We start from the raw sequence: 20,431 nt of genomic DNA, 5'->3' as shown, positions 1-20,431 counted from the left end.
TAAATCCTGGATTAGCTTGGTATATGAATGGTACCATCCTCAATATTAAGAGGAAAATTACTGTTAGCTTACTTTTCACAACTACTTTACCATTCAGCATAATTCATGTAGAAGAGAAAAATTATAATTTTTATAGTTGTATCATTTTATATGTACAGTATTGTTTCTGACATTTTCTTCCTCACATCAATAAAAGCATATAGTAGACTTAAGAGATTTTGTTAACTGGATGGTGTATCTGTACAGTATAATCTGCTGAGCCATCCAAGATTTTGATCATTAAGGAATCAATTCTGGGAGCATGCAAATTATAAGAATGAAAGTATCTCTATGTCTGTCACTATACACTGAGCCTATTTTTCCAGTTTTAATATTATGCCTAGTTTCCTGAAGAAGAGTAAAGCATTATTGTGAGGAGGTAAAGAAAGGTTGGATGTGGCAGTGCGTTTGATTTTAAATTATAGAAAGATGATAGGTATTGACCCAGACAAAAGGAATTGAAAAACAGAGAAAAGTAGAACCTCGTGATTGTCCTTACAATCATAAGCACAGTATAGTTTGAGGACATATGAAATTTTCCTTATGTAACTCTACAAAATTGTTAGTTACAATCACTTATTCCGTAGTTATCTATAGGAAACATTTTTCTACAACACGAAGTTTTTGAGATTCATTCCTGTTTAGCACAGAGCATTATAATGTTAATATATGCTTTTGAGTAATATTTAATTTCACAAATGACTCATTGTTTTAGTCATGTCCAGCTCATGGACATTTTGGCTTCTTCTACTTTTAGAATAAGGCTAACACAAGTCAAATGTTTTTTTATAGCTATTTATGAATACATGTGCTTTCAATTTTCTGGGTAATTACCTGGATGAAGATGGGAATATGCTATTATGAGTTCCTGGTTAACTTCAAAAGAAACTGTTAATCAGGGGTGTGTGTGTGTGTGTGTGTGTGTGTGTGTGTGTGTGTGTGTGTGTGTGTGTGTGTGTGTGTGTGTGTGTGTGTGTGTGTGTGTGTGTGTGTGTGTCCTGGGGATTGAACTTAAGTCTATTCCTGAGCTTTGTGCTGAAGGACAGTACTCTCACTACTTGACCCACAGCTCCACAGAGCCACTTTTTGCTGGAGATAAGAGTCCCACACACTTCCTTGCCTGGGCTGGCTTTGAATGTTTATTCTCAGATCTCAGCTTCCTGATTAGCTAGAATTATAGACATGGATAGAATAGACATGAGTCCTGCCTTATCAATCTGTTTTCAAAAATGACTAATCAACTTTCCATTTCCCTAGTAAATTAAGAGACTTCTAATTACTTTATCTTTTTCCCAACATTTTTGTAAATCATTTCAATTCACTGGTTTAAGTAGAGTGACAACTGTAGTTTTAGTCATCTCGTAGTAAGGTATATAGCTACGGAGAATAAAATATTTGTCTCAAAGATCCTAGGTCATCAAAAGGTGATTACATCAGGGGTCAGATGTGGTCAGTACCTGTCCCCATTCCAAATTTGCTTAGGCATGTGGGCTCAGAAATAATATTGAACTCTTACTGGGCTCTGAAAGTTATATGATAGTTCCTCAACTTCCCACATTTGCTTTGATTATGAATGTAGACTGCAGATGAATTTATGGTTCTTGAATTTAAACCAGAAATTAGAAAAAGGAAAATAAAGATACCTAAGTTCATTTATCTCAATGGCTACTTTTTCTTCTGTAAGTTATTGCTTTTTCTTCGCAAATCTAGCTCTTATGACAAAAGTTTCAAATTATAAATTCAGTTTCTTTGTATTAGGGAGAGTGGAACTAGGAATAAGACTGAGTTGACCCAAGGCTCACAGTACTTTACATACTCAGCCTCCCACAACCAGCCTACGTTTCCCTCCCTAGAGATTTGTTGCCTTTGCTTCTTTGTGTAGAAGACAGGCCCTATGTGTATCAAAATGGTGTGTATGGATCATGACCCATGCCCATTTACATATAATAATACCTGATGTTCTGCTTAAATATGTTATTTTGTAATGTGTAACATCTGTGATGTTTTCCACAGAACAACCATATAGCTAAAGCCCAGAGAGTACCCCTGGATTCTATCAGTTCATGGATTTGCCCTAGTCAAGCTACTCTGCAAAATAATCCATTTCCACATCACTCTGCTATCCAGGAGAAATTAAATTTGTTTCTAACTCAGAGAAAACCACCCTTAAGTAGGATGGACTGAAGCTCTTGATTAATACAACATTTGATAATAGCTAGTAAGAACTCTTCTTCCTTTATGACATGGTGAAGTTAGACGTGTCATATTGGATGTGGATATTATAGTGATCAGATATTTCTTCAATCAGTTCTCCAAACCATAGATGCTGGCAAGTATTCATAGAAATAAATATATCAAGAATACTGGTATATTCATGTCTATAATCCTAGTTATTCAGGAGTCTGAGATCCAGAGGTCAAGGTATGAAGGCAGCCTAGGCAGAAAAGTCTGTGAAACTCCATCTCCCCTTAACCAACAAAAATTGATGCTGGAGATATGACTCAAATGGTAAAGTACTAGCAAGCAAGTAGAGTGACCACAAGAGTCCTGAGTTCAAATCCTATACAAGGGAAAAATACATATTATCTATGTGTGTGTGTATGTATATATGTATGTATGTATCTGTCTGTCTGTCTATCTATCCAGCAATAACTTTATCTTCATCATCATCCAAAATCATCATCATCTATTTATATTCAGCTTCTTTTCATTGCTCTGAAATAATATGGACACATTCACTAATGTTAGGATGTTACCACTTGATAACCAAACTATGTTTATTTCATCTAAAAAGTCAGAGAACCACACTGTTCTGTTAAGTTGTCTATTAGAAATTAGGAAGAAGCACATAATGGGTGTTACAAATTTGAATGTTAGAAGGCAAGAAAATTTACAGGATTGTGAACATGCTAGTTTTTTATTTTCTCTCTGAAAACAAGAGCATTCAAACAATGACCTTTGTTTCCAAAATCCTGCCTATGACAACCTGCCACAAGTTCTTCACGTTTGTGATTTTATAATCCTATTCCAGAAAAAAAGAAATATGGCTGGATCACAGACATTTTTTACACATTAAAGTTTGTCTTCACTTGCCCGTTTCTTAGCTGTTTTATAAATGACAGTCTGTCACTTATAAAATATATTCTCATCTCACAGTCACAAATTCTAAAGGTATTTATTAGAAAACCAGTGTTTGGTTTTGCAATTTGAAATCAAATTCACATAGTTTTTATACTATTGCAAAAAATAGTTACAGTGTGTTGAATGCATGTTTGTGTGCCTTTGCTTCAAAGGTGTGGAATGACATAGTTTTTACTATACACTACTAACTTTAGAGCAGACTAACTTAATGTAGCAATAGGTTTTCTTTGTCATAATAATACATTTCTATCCTTCATTATTTATAATTTTACTGGGAAATATGTGCTAATGCAAACAATTTTCATACATGAATAAAACATAAGGTAGAGTGGTAATTAATATAAAAGGATTCAACAACACAGAAAGGTGGCTAATATATCTACCTCTTCATATATCAACGCCAGTTATATTTCATTGGAAGACACTAAAGATTAAAAATCAAGCATGCTAATTAATTAGTTTCATTCTCAGTTAAGTTGAAGATTGCATATAAAGAGGAAATCAGCTTAGCTGTGAGCAAGGAGAATGGGGAATTTAGATAAAAGACCAAGAGGAGAGGTGTACATAAAGGTAAGAGGAAGAGAATCAGCTGATTTTGCAGCACAAAAGGTTTCATTTAATTACTCTATTTGTCACTAAACATAAGGAAAGCATGAGAGCAGAATCTATTGTATGAGGTAGGCTATAGGGCTGTAGAATCTGTGTATAAACCTTCATAGAAATGAAAGAAAATATCTAGACCTGGTAGTGTTGTTCAGTAGAAGAGAATAAAACTACCATTAACACAGCTCTGGGTTCAAACTCTAACATCATTCAACAAAAATAAAAGCTGACATCTAGTGAGACTTAGAAGCCAAGAAGTAAAAGAATTAGAATAGCATTAAAACTAATAAAAATAGGTACTTTCACTCTATCTCCCTTTTGTAGGATAGGAAGTATTCCTGATTCCACACTGGAAACAATATTGAGATTCCACCTCACCCCAGTTAGAATGGCTATAATCTAATAACAACAGATTCTGGAGGGGATGTGGCCCAAAGGGACCCCTACTGAATTGTAGGTGGGGGTGGGGTGGATTATAAACTTGTTCAACCTCTCTGGAAAGCAGTATAGTTGTTCCTCAAACATAGAGCTCCCCTATAATCCAGAAATCTCACAAACAAGACCATACTAAAGCTACCAGCACAACTATATTTATTGCAGTATTATTCATCATAGCTTAGATATGGAAACAACCCAGAAGATGAATGGATCAAGAAAATGTGACATATATATGTATGCATGTATATATTTATACATATATGTACATACATATACATATGTATATATGTATGTATGTATACATATGTATACATCATTTCTAAGGAATGGAAATATTTGGAAAAAATCATTATAAGTGAAGTAAGTCAGACCCAAAGAATCATAGGTCTCATGATTTCCCTTATTTGCAATAATTAGTGTATGTTTAGGAAAATCTTATCAGATAATCAGAATAGCTCAATACTATGTACATATGACCACATAAGATGTTAAATGAAATGAACACCAAGACATGGACACAAGAGGTTTTTCCTTGTTGTTGTTGTTTTTAATCTACTGTGTGATTTCTTGTTTCTTTTATATGTTCTTTCCCTGATGGTACATCCCCTGTTGTCACTGTATTTGATTTTGGTACCCTGGTATTGTATATACATTTATTTGAATTAGGGAAGGGAAGGGGAACAACCGAATGGTGAGACAAAGGACAAGGGGAAACCAATGCAACAGCATTGTTGGAAATGATCTGCACAACTTGGTGGGGGGGAGGGAAAACAGGAAATAAAACTGAGGGAAGGGGTAACAAGTTTGACAAGAAATGTACTTATTACCCTATTTATGTACCTGCAACCCCTCTATACATCACCTTAACAAAAAATAAAAGCTAATAAAATGGTGAGACAAAGGACAAAGGTTGAACCAATGCAACAGTGATACTCGCAAGACAATATGTCGGAAATGAATCTTACAACTTGGGAGTGGGATTGGGTAGAGGGAAAGTGGGAGAAAAATGAGGGAAGGTACAATGTTTGACAAGAAATATACTCACTACCCTAGCTATGTAACTGTAACCCCTCTGTATATCACCTTGAAACTAAAACTAAATGTAAAAAATTCTAATATTCTTGGTTGCTTTGGATGTATCTTAACTGGATTTGAACAGTTACTTTAGAGTTCTTCTTTTGGATATATTGAGAAAGCCCTTATTGGTTTATGTTAGCTAGGAGGATACAAACGTTATTAAGAGATATTATCATAACAGAGCCAGCAACCCAAAGAGAGGGGACTGCTCCAGGACTCACTGCCAGACTTGAGTACAGGAGTTTGTGGACTATTGTTCAGCTGGTCCACTGTCCAACTTACATATTTTCTTCCATGAGCTCTGGTGTCTTTTCTCTTTATTCTTCGTGTTTTTTTTTCTCTCTCCACTTCATTGCTTCCTAGTTTTAATTCAGTCATAGATCACCATAGCCTGGATTGTCCATATTTGTATTTTTCTTCAGATCTCACACAAACTGTCCAGTTATGCTTAAGCTTGATAGTTGCTACAATTCATGCCCACAGGCTTCTTCTCTAAGCACCTATGGCTTAGGAGAAGGAGTAGGGTTACAAGCCTAGCTTGGTCCATCCTCTACCAAAGTTTGTGGATGATGCAGTTCCCCTTAGAAATAGCCATGGATATGGCAATGTGTTACAATACACAGATAAGGAAAATTGTCATACTTCAGAACTACTGTCTTGCTTACTCATCAATATTTGAACTTCTGTAATGCTTCCTATGATGTGATGTTCAGATTTACATTACACTTTCACTTGGAAGAGAAAGTATTTCATTGATGTTTGCATCAAGAAACAAAAGCCATATAAGGTGAACTAATGAATGAATGAATGCTTTTTTTCTCACTATTTTGTCTAATACATTGGATGGTAACAGGTCTTAACATACAGCATTTAACTTCCGATGTCTTATTTTGTGTGATTGATGGTATTGGGAAATCCAATTTTTTATATATTATATGCCTTTTCTTGAATAATCTGTTGTTATTTCTCCCAGATAACTCATGGAATTTAATTAGCAAAAGTTTCTTTCTGGTTTCAGCACTTATCTTCCAATTATATGGTTTAGTAATTATTTTGATACTTTGAAAAAAATCTCAAAATGACATTGATAAAATTACTAATAAAGTTAGCTATAAAATCTGTATTATCAGTAATCCTTACATGTTGTTGGAATTTAGTAACTCTGCTACCAGAGGAATTATTAAAAATTTGTTGAGATCATTATTTATTCAGGAAATTAAGGCCTTAGCAGATGTGTATCTTGCAAATATTTTCTTCCATTGTGTATACTGTCTTAATTGTTAAACATATTATTTTGTGTAAATTTGCCCTTTAGTTTGATATACTTCTACTTGTCTGTTATTCCTTTTATTTTCTGCTCATATAAAAAGAAGTCTTGCCTAGTCTGGCATCATTAAGCATGTCTCTAGTTTTTCCTTCTACTAGTTTCATTCTTTAGATTTTTCATATAAGCATTTTTACCACATTGTATACCTCGTGAGGAATAGGTTGTCTAGTTTCATCCTTCTTCATGTGGATATTCAGTTTTCTCAGTACAAATTGTGAAGAGAATGTATTTTCCATATGCATATGCACATTATATAATATATAATATATGTTATGTTATATATTAATATTATATCAATCATAATTAATATCAATTAATATTATATTAGCATATTAATATTATATTAACATATTAATAATGTAAAATATATTATATATTACATGCACATTACATATATTATATATTATATATAACATATATTATATATAATATATATGGAATTTTGTTTAACCTTTCATTGTGCCTTTTCATTTTTGGTACTGGGGATTGGATCCAGGATGTTGCACTTGCTAGGAAAGAGCTTGACCACTGAGCTGTAACCTATTCCTTCAATTTATACTTTCATAAACTTTATAGAAAGTAAGTGGCAATAGATATGGGTTGCTTTCTTTCTTCTTCTTTCTTCTTTTTATTTTTTTGTTGGTTGTGGGGCTTGAACTCTGGCCCTGGGCACTGTCCCTCAGCTCTTCAGCTCAAGGCAAACATTGTACCACTTGAGCCACAGCACCACTTCCAGCTTTTTCTGCTTATAAGCTGCTGAGAATCAAACCCAGGGCCTCATGCATGTAAGGCAAGCGCTCTACCTCTGAGCCAGCTTCGCAGCCCCCATGGGTTGATATCTTGATGTTCTGCTATGTTGCATTGGTCTATGAGATTATTTTTATGCTAACACTATGCTTTTGGTTGCTTAACCTTTCTAATATATTTGGAATACAGGTAATATGATTCCTCTTGCTTTTGAAATATCTACCACAAACATATCAGGAACTTTAAGGACTTAATAGCAACAAATCATTTAGGAAATAATTTGATTGAAAGTATAGAAAAAAGGCCTGAACACAAATTTCTGGCAAACGAGACCTACAAAAAGTACATGAACAAATAGGTACATGAAACTAATCATAAGAGAAGTTCAAATCAAAACCACAAGATTCTACCATGTTCCAGGTAGAATAGCTATGTGAAGAACATTAAACACTTAAATATTGTTGGTGGCAATGTAAATTGGTACAAATATTATGGAAACCAGGCCAGGCATAGTAGCTCATCACTGTAATACTAGCCACTCAGTAGGTGGAAATCAGGAGGATCATGATTCAAGGCTAGCTTTTACTAAGTTAGTGTTATCTCGACAAACATGTTAGGTATCTCAACAAGCATACAAGGCATAGTGGCTCATTCTTATATACACAGTTATGTGGGTGTCATAAATAGGATTGCTGTCCAGTGCCAGATCTGGGTAAAAGAAATATGTTATTTAAAAAAAGAAAGAAAACAAAAAGGGACTAGGTGGCTCAAGTGGTAGAATGCATCCTTAGCAAGTGTGAAGATCTGAGTTTAAACCACAGGACCACATACAAAATAATTAGGAAAAAAAAGTATGGGAGTTCCTCACAATGTTTAAGTAAAACTGATAATACTTTTATTCAAAATAGAATAGCCTATGTGTCCATCCACTGATTACTAGATAAAGAAAAGGTGATATATGTATACAAAGTAGTACTTCTCAACTATAAAGCAAAACAGTGAGATTGCACATTCTATATTCTGCAATGAAAGATATGGAACTGGAGATTATCATGTTGTGTAAAACAATCTAGGCACTGAAGGAAAAAAAATGCCTCATGATATCATTCACAGGGTTCTTCTAAGAAAGCTGATCTCACAGAGGTTGAATGTGGAATGGTGATGACCAGGATGGTGATAACAGGAATAATGGAGGATGGGAAGTTTCATCAGCAGATTCTAAGTTTCAGTCACAGAAGAGCATGAAATTTCCATGTGTGTCTGTACATTTGTACAGTGATACAAGATGTGTTTTCTTTGTTGATGTTGTTTTTATGTACTCTGTGATGTTTTGTTTCAAAATTTTGTATGTTTTTATTGTAAAAGTACCGTACAATGGGATTACAGTTACATGTGCATGGTAATGAGGTACATTTCCTATTGAGCATTGTTGCCTCCGCCTTTGTTTTTCCCCTACCATCCCTTCCCTCCCACCTCCACAACTACTCCAGCCCCTGTCCTCCTTCTATCCCCCCACAGAAGTTGTAAATTTTGTTTTCAACATAGTGTCTTGTACATCTCATTGTTACAATGGGTCTTTTGTGTGTTCTTTCCCCTACGGTATAACCCCTGTAGCTACTCTATTTGATTCTGGTGCCCTGAAACTTACATTTTTCTAATTTGGGGAGGGAACAGGAAATAACAAAATATTGAAACAAAGATACAGGTTGACCCATTCAACAGGTCAAAAGAACCTGAACTGTGGGGCTCTGCTCCACCCAGGAGAAAGTTGCCTTCCCAGGCAGAGGAACTATGCCCATGGAGGAGTGACTTTCTTCACTGGGTAAACAGAGCCAGAGGCTTCCCCAGCCTGCTGTAGCTGACAGAGCACACCCAGCACCAGGAGGGATAAAAGAAAAACAATTGAAACTCAGTAAACATAAATCCTGGAGAATGGCTCCAGGCTGGGCTATGTGACTGTATCAAGAATTAAGCCTCAGGGAAAATCTACTGATTAATAACAGACCTCAACCCTACTCACAACCTAGCCTCATCACAGAAACTCCAAGAAAGAAGAAACAGCCATCTCCCTTTTTTGTGATACTCAAAGTATATCTCACTCCCACTGAACTAGACTGGGAGGAGGGTCATAAAGTCCCTGGTAAGTCAGAGCTTCATTCTGCCCATTCATACTGATTTAAAAAACCAGTCAAGCCACAGGAAAACCAAACACCACAAGTGAAACAGAGACTCCACCAAGAGACTGGTGTCAGACATAGGGGAGACACAAGATCCCCCTTCCCCCTTCCACTAAAAAATTGAAGGACTCTTTTTTTGACCTAATTTAACTTTTTGTTTTCCTTTTTCATCATTTTTATTTTATGTGTGTGTATGTGCATGTTAATCCTTTTTTTTGCTTTACTTAATTGTTGTTCTGTTCATCCCCAGATATGTACTCATCTTCGATTATTAGACTTTATCCTTCATTGTTTGCATATTAATTCAGATGTCGATTAGACCTAGTTGGCACAATGTCCAAGTGGTTGGATAACAAGGCAGGAACTATCAAACACCTCTCAGTCCTAACTCTCAATATTAATGGATTTAACACTTCAATTAAGCGACAATGTCTAGTTGGATCAAAAAGCAAGATCCTGCTATTTTCTCCCTTCAAAAGATACACCTTGCCCACAAAAACAAACATATTCTGAAAGGGAAAGATTGGAATAAAATCTACCAAGCACGTGCCCCTAATAAACCAGTGGGAGTTGCAATCTTAATATTAGATAAAATAGACTTCAAGTTAAAATTAGCAAGAAGGGATAAAGAAGGTCATTAAGTACTAATTAAGGATCTCTCCTTCAGAAGTATATTACAATTCTAACTATTTATTCACTAAATAACAGAGCACCCAAATTTATAAACTCTACTTTCCCTAAAATCTCACACTGATACAAAGACATTAATTGTTGGGGATTTGAACACACTACTATCCCCACTAGATAGATCAATTTGGCAAAAATCAACAGAGAAACCACATATCTAAATAACTGTATAGATCAACTGGAGTTAACAGACATCTACCAAATATTTCACCCAGCAGCATCAGAATACACATTCTTCTCAGCAGCATACGGAATATTCTCCAAAATTGACCACATATTAAGTTACAAAGCAAATTTATCCAAACTTAGAAACATTGAAATCATGCCCTTCATTCTCTCAGACTACAAAGGAATAAAATTGGAATTCAACACCAAAAGCCAGCAAAGAGAATCCTGGAACACATGGAGGCTAAACAATACACTGTTCAATCACGAATGGGTCATGGAAGAGATTAGAAAGGAAATTCAAACGTTCATAATATTTAACAAAAATGAGCACATAAATTACCAACTTGTCTGGGACACAGCAAAGTCAGTACTCAAGTTTATGGCTCTGAATTCCTACATCAACAAACTGGAGAGAACTCAAACCAACAATTTAATTAGGCACCTCCAGCTCTTTGAAGAAGAGTAACAAGCTAAACGCCAATCCAGTAGATGGAAACAAATAATTAAAATTAAATCACAATTAAATGAATTAGAGTCCAAAATAACAATAGGAAGAATCAACAAAACAAAGAGTTGGTTCTTCAAAAAATTAACAAAATTGACAGACCCTTAGCAAACCTTATCAGAAAAAGAAGAGAACACACTCAAATAATCAAACTCAGAGATGAGAATGGAAAAATCCAAAGAAATAACCAAGAATCAGAACATTATAAGGAATACACCTCAAAACTTTATGGTAATAAGTTTGAGAATCTCGACGAATTTTTAGCAATGCCCAAACTAAACCAAGATGATTTAAAACAACTATCAAGCATTGGAATAGAAAAAACATGAGACCTTCCACCCAAGAAAAGCCCAGGAACAGATGGATTTACAGCTGAATTCTACAATGCCTTCAAAATAGAACTCACACCAATACTCCTCCAACTCTTCAATGAAATTGAAAGCAAAAGTTCACTACCATAACCCTCATCCCCAAACCAGGTAGGAACTCATCAAAGAAAGAGAACTGTAGACCCATTTGTTTGATGAATCAATGCAAAACTTCTCAACAACATTTTGGGCAATCGACTTCATTAACAAAAAAACATACACTACTGTTAAACAGGATGCAAAGCTGGTTCACTATACACAAATCAATTAATATAATTCATCACATCAAGAAAAGCAAGGATAAGAATCACATGATTATCTCAATAGATGCAGAAAAAGCATTTGACAAGATTCAACACTGCTTTGTGATGAAAAATCTGGGGAAGCTAAGAATCCATGGTACATTCTTCAATATAATAAAGGTGGTGTAGGATAAACTTACAGCCAGCATTATTCTTAATGGCAAAAAAACTAAAAAACTAAAAGCCATTTCCTTTAGATGCAGGAATGAGACAAGGATGTCCACTCTCTTCACTTCTCTTCAACTTACTATTAGAATGCCTAGCAAGAGCAATGAGACAAGATGAAAACATAAAGGGGATCGAAGTAGGGAAAGATGAAGTAAAACTCTCCCTCTTTGCAGATGACATGATCTTGTATTTAAAGACCCCATGGACTCCATTCCCAAGTTACTCAGGTTGATTCAAAACTTTCACAAAGTAGCAGGGTATAAAATTAACCCTCAAAAATCAATGTTTTCTAAGGCTACCAGCACAACTATGTTTATTGCAGCATTATTACCATAGCTAAGATATGGAACCAACCCAGAGGCCCCTCAGTAGATGAATGGATCAAGAAAATGTGGTATATATACACAATGGAATTCTATGCCTCCATCAGAAAGAATGACATTGCCCCATTTGTTAGGAAATGGAAAGACTTGGAAAACATTATATTAAGTGAAGTAAGCCAAGCCCAAAGAAACATAGGTCCCATGGTTTCCCTTATCTGCAAGAATTAGTGTATGTCTGTGACAAGCAGAAAATACCAAAAGCTATGTACATTTGACCATATAAAATGGTGCTAAGTGAAATAAACCTCAAGATAGGGACAAAGGAGGTTTTTTTTTTTCTTGCTTGCTGCTATTTTTATTGTACTTATAATGTAGTATGTGATTTTTCTTTGTTTCTTTCTTTCTTTTGTATGTACTTCCCCAATGGTAAAACCCCTGTTTTCATGGGATTTGATTCTGGTTCCCTGGATCTTGTATATACATTTTTTCTAATTTGGGGAGGAGAACAGAAATAACAAAATGATGAAATAAGGCTACAGATTGACCCATTGTAACAATGAGATGTACAAACAAGACACTATGTTCAAAACTAACTTTACAACTTAGCTGGCAGGGGAGGGAGGAATTGGGGAGGTGGGGAGGGAAGGCTTGGTAGGGGAAAAACATAGGAGTGGGTAACAAGGCTTGATAAGAAATGTACTCTTTACGTTTTATAACTTTAACTCCTCTGTACAGTATCTTTACAACAAAATACATATTTAAAAAGACTAAATCATAAAATGTAAAAAAAAAAACACTATGTTGAAATTTGAACGTTACAACTTGGGTGGGGGAGGGAGGAGTTGGTAAGTTGTGGAAGGAAGGGATAGTAGGGGAAAAACAAAGAACGGTGTAACAATGCTTGATAGGAAATGTACTCATTACCTTACTCATGCAACTGTCACCCATTTTCACAATATCTTTACAATAAAAAAATTTTAAAGCAAGGAAGAAATATTTTGAGTATGTTCATTATGAATAAATGACACTCTTTGAGGCACCATATAGGTTTAAGTTCATTTATATAAGTTCATTTAATTTCATTATATACATGTATTGAAAAATCACCTTACTCATAACATACATAATTTTTATGTTTTACCATTTCACTTAAAGATGAATTTTATCTCAGTATAAGATAATGGTGAATTCAGTATTTAGGTTTACTAGATTCCTGGGAAATCTTTCTTTTTCTTTCTTTCATATATATTTTTTATTGTAAAAATACTGTACAAAGAGGGGTTACAGTTACATGAGTAGGGCAAAAAGTCCGTTTCCTATTGAGCATTGTTACCTCCTCCTTTGTTTTTCCCCTACCATCACTTCCTTCCCTACCTCCCCAACTCCTCCATCCCCACCCCCCCACCCAAAATTGTGAAGTTTGTTTTCAACATAGTGTCTTGTACATCTCACTGTTACAATGGGTCAACCTGTATCCTTATTTAAGCATTTTGTTATATCTCTTCCCCTCCCCCAAGTATAAAAATGTTTATACAAGATGCATGACACCAGAATTAGATACAGTGAAAACAGGGGTTATAACTTGGAAGAAGATACAAAAGAAAAAAAGAATCACACAGTGCATTATAAGTACATTAAAAACAACAGCAAGAAAGAAAAAAAACTTGTGTCTGGTCTTGGGGTTCATTTCATTTAACATCATCTTATCTGGTCATATGTACATAGCTTTTGACATTTTCTGCTTGTCCTAGACATGTACTAGTTATTGCAAATAAGAGAAACCATGGGACTTATGTTTCTTTGGGCCTGGCTCACTTGACTTAGTATAATTTTTCCAAATCTTTCCATTTCCTAACAAATGGGGTGGTGTCATTCTTCCTGATGGAGGCATAGAATTCCATTGTGTGTGTGTGTGTGTGTGTGTGTGTGTGTGTGTGTGTGTGTGTGTGTGTGTGTGTGCTAGTTGTGCTGGTAGCTTTAGTATGGCCATGTTTGGGATCGTTTGGGTGAATGCCCCAAAGTGGGATTCCTGGGTCATAGGGGAGCTTTATGTGGAGTCTTTTGAGGAACCACCATATTGCTTTCCAAAGAGGTTGAACAAGTTTACACTCCCACCAACAATGCATGCAGTAGGGTTCCCTTTTGGCTACATCCTCTCCAGCATCTGTTGTTATTAGAGTTCTTGATTATAGCCATTCTAACTGAAGTGATGTGCATACTCAATGTTGACGTGATTTGCATTTCTTTTATGGCTAAAGAAGATGAGCATTTCTTCGTGTGTCTATTGTCCATCCTTCTTTCCTGTTCAGAGAAGTCTGTCTTTATGTCTTTAGCCCACTTATTTATTGGACAGGTTTTTTTTTGAGGATTTGTTGTTGGGGGATTTAATTTTTTGAGTACTAAGTATATTTTAGATATGAATCCTTTGTTCATTTTATGGCTCATGAAGATCTTTTCCCAGTTAGTGGGTTTTCTATTGATCTTGCTAGGTATGTCCTTTGCCATGCAGAAGCTCTGCACTTTCATGCAATCACATTTGTACAATCTTTCTTTGATTTGTTGTGTTTCTGGGTCTCTATTAAAAAATTTCGTCCAGTGCCAAGGAGCCCCATAGTTTCTCCTATTCCTTTCTGTAATGTTTTCAGAGTGTCTGTGTGTTTATTTCGAGGGCTGTGATGCATTTGGAGTTGATTCTGGTGCAGGGTGATGAATATGGATCTAGCTTTAGTTTTCTACAGGTGTTTAACCAATTTTGCCACCACCATTTACTGAAGAGGCTCCCTTATCAAAGATTAGATGGCTATAGGTCTGTGGGTTCATTTCTGGGTCTTCAGTTCTATTCCATTGGTCTTCAGGTCTGTTCTTATGCCAGTACCAAGCTGTCTTTATTACTATAGCTTTGCAGTAGAGTTTGAAATTTGGTATTGATATTCCTCCAGCACTGTTCTTTCTGCTAAGGATTGTTTTTGCTGTTCAGGGTCTCTTATTGTTCCATACAAATTTTTGGATTGCTTCTTTTGTTTCATTTAAAATTGAAGTTGGGATATTGCTAGATATATGTTGATATATATATATAGATATAGATATAGATATAGATATAGATATAGATATAGATATGTTGATAGATAGATTTTGTAGATAGCCTTTGGCAGTATTGCCATTTTTATGATGTTAATCCTCCCAATCCAGGAGCATGGGAGGATTTTCCACTTAGTTCTGTTTAATTTCCTTTTTTAGGGTTTTTAAAGTTTTCATCATAGAGGTCCTTCACCTCTTTAGTTAACTCCTAGGTATTTTATTACAAAAGGGGTTGCTTTACTAATTTGAGCCACACTCTTCACATTATTGACATATAAGAAAGCCACTTATTTCTGAGGGTTAATTTTATATTCTGCTCCTTTGCCAAAGTTTTGGATCAACTGAAGTAACTTGGGAATGGAGTCCATGGGGTTCTTTAAGTTCTTCAGTTATGAAGGAGAGTTTTGCTGGTTGCAGTATTCTTGGTTTGTAGTTTTTTGTCTTTCGGGTGTGGCATACAACATCCAGGCTCTTCTTGCTTTAATTGTCTCTGGTGAGAAATCTGAAGTTATTCTGATTGGTTTCCCTTTATAGGTAATTGATCTTTTCTCCCTGACAGCTTTAAGGATTCTTTCTTTGGTCTGAATTGATCCTGTGTGGATTATAATGTGATAATGGGATGTTCTGTTCTGGTCTAGTCTGTTTGGGGTTCTAAAAGCTTCTTGTAGCTGCATGGGCCTATCTTTTTGCCTGTTTGGGAAGTTCTCTGGTAGGATCCTGTTAAATAAATTTCTTAGACCATTAACTTCTGTCTCCAGGTGCTCCTCTATACACATTATCCTCAAATTAGGTTGTCTGATGATGTCTTCTAATGTAAATAGATCTATTATATTTCTTGGATTTGTCTTGAATAGTTGTATGTTCTTTCTCTATACTATCTAGGCTGTTTTCAATCTTCTCCATGGTCTAACCTTCTGTCAAGATATTTGTGTTTCTTCTCATTGGTCAGATTTGATGGTTTCAAATTGTTTTTTGGAGCTTTGTTTTAGATCTTTTATGGACTTCTTTAGTTCCTTAATTTGGTTTTCAGTGTTCATTCTCAAATCCCTTCCTGATTATCTTTTCATCGGACTCCCTTTCCTTCTGATGGACTCCATTCAGCATTCCCTTTGTGGCCTCCCTGGATTCCTTCAGCTGTCTGTTTGTGGATTTCTTGAATGCCTTTATTATTCTTTGGCTATTCTCATCCCACTCATGCAATTCCTATATTTATCTTAGATTAGCCTCATCATGCTCTCAATATTCCCGTATTAAACTTTGGTTAGCCTCATCACGCTCGTGTATCAATCTTTGGTGAGGCTCATCATGATCACGATATTCCTTTATTAATCTTGGATTAGCCTCATCATGCTCACACATTTCCCTACTGGGCTCACAGTGAGACCTTTGCAGGTTTTCACATTTTTCATTCAGCATGGTTACCAGTAGTGTTTTTAGAGTATTTTGGGAACTCTCATCTGGGTTATTCATTGACTTCTCTGTTGCCTGATTGTCATGACCAGGAGTTGAAATACCTGGACTCGCCATTTTTCTTGTGCTTTTGCTTGTTCTGTCCATTTGGGTATGATAGCCAAACCGATTCTGAGCTAGAGAACTACTTTAAGGCAAGCATCACCCAGAGTCCAGTAGTTGTATATAGTTGCACAGATTCTTTGATCCTGTAAGAATGGGTACAGCTACAATCTAGTTCAACAAGATACCACTAGGTATCAACAGCCTAAAACAAATCAAGTAAGGGGTCAGCAGACCAGAAATTAATAGGTTTAGGGAGAATTGTGAAGAGAAAATAAGATTGGAGGGACATATGTAGGCAAAGTGAGAGAGAGATTCAAGAAAGGGCAGGGATAGAGGGAATGTAGAAGAGACATAAAGAAAAAGGAGAGAAAAAATAAAAAAATTTAAAATGAAACTCTTAAAAGATTATATAAGTATAAAGAAATAATTCTATGATTAATGGAATTAAGGCTGGTAGGTTGTGAATTGAGTAATCAATATGTGAATTAAGTATGCACACAATGAAGAATGAGGTCTAATAATCAAAGACAGGCATCTATGGGGATGAACAAGACAGCAATTAAGTAATGCAAAACAACAACAACAATAAAAAACCTAAAAAGACCAAATGGGGGAAGAGTATCAAGAGAATATAAAAAAAGAAAGAAACAACTACAATAACAACAACCAAAAAAAAAAACAAAACAAAAAAAACTAAACTTAAAATTAAAATGAGAAAAAAAGACAACAGTTTTTAAAAAATTAGGTAGAAAAAATGTTCTTCAAAAGAAGAAAAGAAAAAAAAATATTTGGGGGTAGGCAGGGGAGTTTCTTGTGTCTCCCCTGTGTCCTAGCCAGTCTCTTGATGGTGGGGACCTCTGTTTTGCTTGTGGTGTTTGGTTGTCCTGTGGCTTGGTTTCTTATATCAGATTGTTTGAGCAGACTGAAGGAAGTTCTGCCTCACCCAGGAGTTTATATCCCTCCTCCCAGTCAGTGGGAGGGTCATCTACTTTGAGTATCACAAAAGAGCGAGGTGGCTGTTTCCTTTAGCTTGGAGTTGCTGTGAGTGGTGTTAGGTTGTAGGTTGGGTTGTGGCCTGTCAACAATCGGTAGCTTTTCCCTGATGGGCTAGCTACTGAGAGACTCAATCAGCCCAGCCTGGAGCCAATCTCACGATTTATGTCTACTAAGTTTCTAATTGGTCAAGGGCTGGAGTTGCTTCCTGTGCAGCAGTTGGGTTGAGTAGCCTCTGGCTTCACTAAGGGGATTCTGCCCGCCCATGCAGAGCTGCCTCTGCTTTGGAGGGGCAACTCTCCACAGGGGTGGAGGCGAGGAAGAAATGGAGCTAGCTGCTCTGGCTGGGTCTGTGTCAGTGTCAAAGATGGATTTTTCTCTAGTGGTGGGGGAGGGGCTACCTTCCCACCACTGCTCTGTGAGAAGTAGCTGGGCTGTCTGTGGTTGGCCAATGAAGATTTCCACTCCTTGTTGTTTATTCCTGGTGGTGAGTAGGATCCACTCTGTGCCTTTGTCCCAGGCTCTCTGTGTCAAATATGGTGGCCAGTGGCAGCTGCCTTTGCCGCTGCTGCTGTTGCCCAGAACCAGAGTTGCTCTCATCTGTGTCCCTAAGTCAGCTGCCTGAGTTTTTTCTCTCTGGCCAAACTCTCTGTACTATGATAACACACTTGGTATGTCTCTCTAGCTTTAGATTTTACACTGGAATACTAATACTTGTTTCTATGGGAGAGCTTGATTAGCCCCCAGCCTCTCCTCTGCCATCTCTCTCTTTTTATACTATTGAAGGTTGAACTCAGTGTCTTAGTGCTTGGTAGGCAAGCTTCAAGCAGTTTTTTTTGCTTTAATGTTTTTTGACTGTGCCGTCGTTCTTTTCCCTTGGACCAATCATGGCCTGCCATCTCTTATTTCATGTACCATAAAGCCAGAATTGAAGATGTGGTCACTATGCTGGCCTTATTCTTTGAGACAGGATCTCACAAAGTATTTCATCCCATTGGCATCAAACTGTGATTCTCCTTTCTCTCCCTCCATGCAACTAGCATTATACTGTGTACACTACTAGTATTGTAACTAGTATTGTAACTGAACCATTGTGCCAAGGTGTAAGTATATCTCTTAGGAATTTTAGTAATGTTAACAAAATAATTTAGTCAATTTCTTATTACAATCAAATTACTGAAATTACTACCTGGCTAGTTTATATAAATATGTATTGAAGATCACCGTTTCCTTGACTATTCTATTTCTGTTTGTGGATAACAGAGTAAACTCCACGACCAGGCACCATGGTTCCTTAGCTACCCAGGAGGCTGAGACATGGAGGATTATGGTCCAAACTAGACTGGGAAGATAGGTCTGCAAGACTCTATCTCTAATTAATCCACACAAGTCTGGCTAGAAGTGTGGTACAAATAGTAGAGCACTAGCTATAAGCAATCCAGATAGCAAATTATTAGAGTGAGTACAGCCAATAACTGTCACCAAATTTTAAATAAATAGACAAAAAAGAAAATCAGCTACATATATCTACAATTACTTTAGATATTGCTTTAAAAATATAGAATTAATAGTATATGATAAGTCGGGCATGGGTGGCTCATGCCTGTAATCCTAGCTACACAGGAGGCTGAGATCTGAGGATTGTGGTTCAAAGCCAGCCCAGTCAGGAAAGTCCATGAGACTCTTACCTATAATAAAACCACTAGAAAACCAGAAGTGACACTGTGGCTCAAGCAGTAGAGTACTTGTTTTGAGCTGAAGCGTGCAGGGACAGCACCCAAGCCCAGAGTTCAAGCCCTACAACTGATTGAATAAATAAAATAAAATAAAAGTGCACAATAATCTGGTGCCAGTAGCTCATTTCTGTAATAATATATACTTCAGGAGGCTGAGATCTCAGGATTGCAGTTCAAAGCCAGCCTGGGCAGGAAATCTCTGAGACTGTTATATCCAGTTAAATACAGAAAAAGCTGGAAATGGTGCTGTGGCTCAAGTGGTAGAAATCTAGCCCTTAGCAAAAGGCAAGTCCCCAGACCCAGAGATCATGACCTGGAAACAGCCCACATGCAAAAAGTCAATTGCAAATACCTTGTAGAAATAAAATTGAAAAACAATAGATTTGATAGTCTTTCACTATTTTCTAAGTTTCTATCCAAGTAGATTAAATTTGTGCAATACAAGGACTTAAAGTAAGAAACTCAGAGCCTTGTGCTCACTTAGCTAGCTTTCTAAGCTGGCACCCCACCACACAAGCCACATATCCAGCCCAGTTTTCTCCTCGTTATTTTGGAGATGAAGTCTTCTGCACTTTTCTCCTTGGACTGACTTTGAACCTCTACCCTTTAGATCTTGCCTTCTGAGTAAATAGGAATACAGTTGTATGTTACTAGTACCTGGAAAGAAAATTCTTTTTGGTTCTTAGTGGGTTATCATTTTGATAGAATGAATTTCATAATTTCTCCAGAAAAATAAAGTTATGCCCATCACTATCTAATCCAATAAGAGATAATCAGACTTTACTTTGTATGAGTGATTTGATTTCTCACTTAAGCTCTTCTGAACTGATGTTTTTTAACCTTTATATCACCTGTGTCATGAGACAAAAATGTAATCAGTGATTTGCAGTCTTGTTTCAGAATTGTTTGTGAAGAAGGGAAAGCAGGATGCTTCTTTCTGTGTTTCTATATTTGGCAGATATTGTTGCCCAATAACAAATCATCTCACTTATGCTACATATGTTTTTTTAATTGCCTTGCATTGTAGATCGTGACTTCT

This window comes from Dipodomys merriami, unplaced genomic scaffold (genome assembly GCF_024711535.1).
Source record: "Dipodomys merriami isolate MVZ:Mamm:240054 unplaced genomic scaffold, mDipMer1.0.p SCAF_20, whole genome shotgun sequence".
Taxonomy (NCBI): Eukaryota; Metazoa; Chordata; class Mammalia; order Rodentia; family Heteromyidae; genus Dipodomys; species Dipodomys merriami.
The sequence above is the reverse complement of the archived record's forward strand: the minus strand, read 5'-3'. Positions refer to the sequence as shown.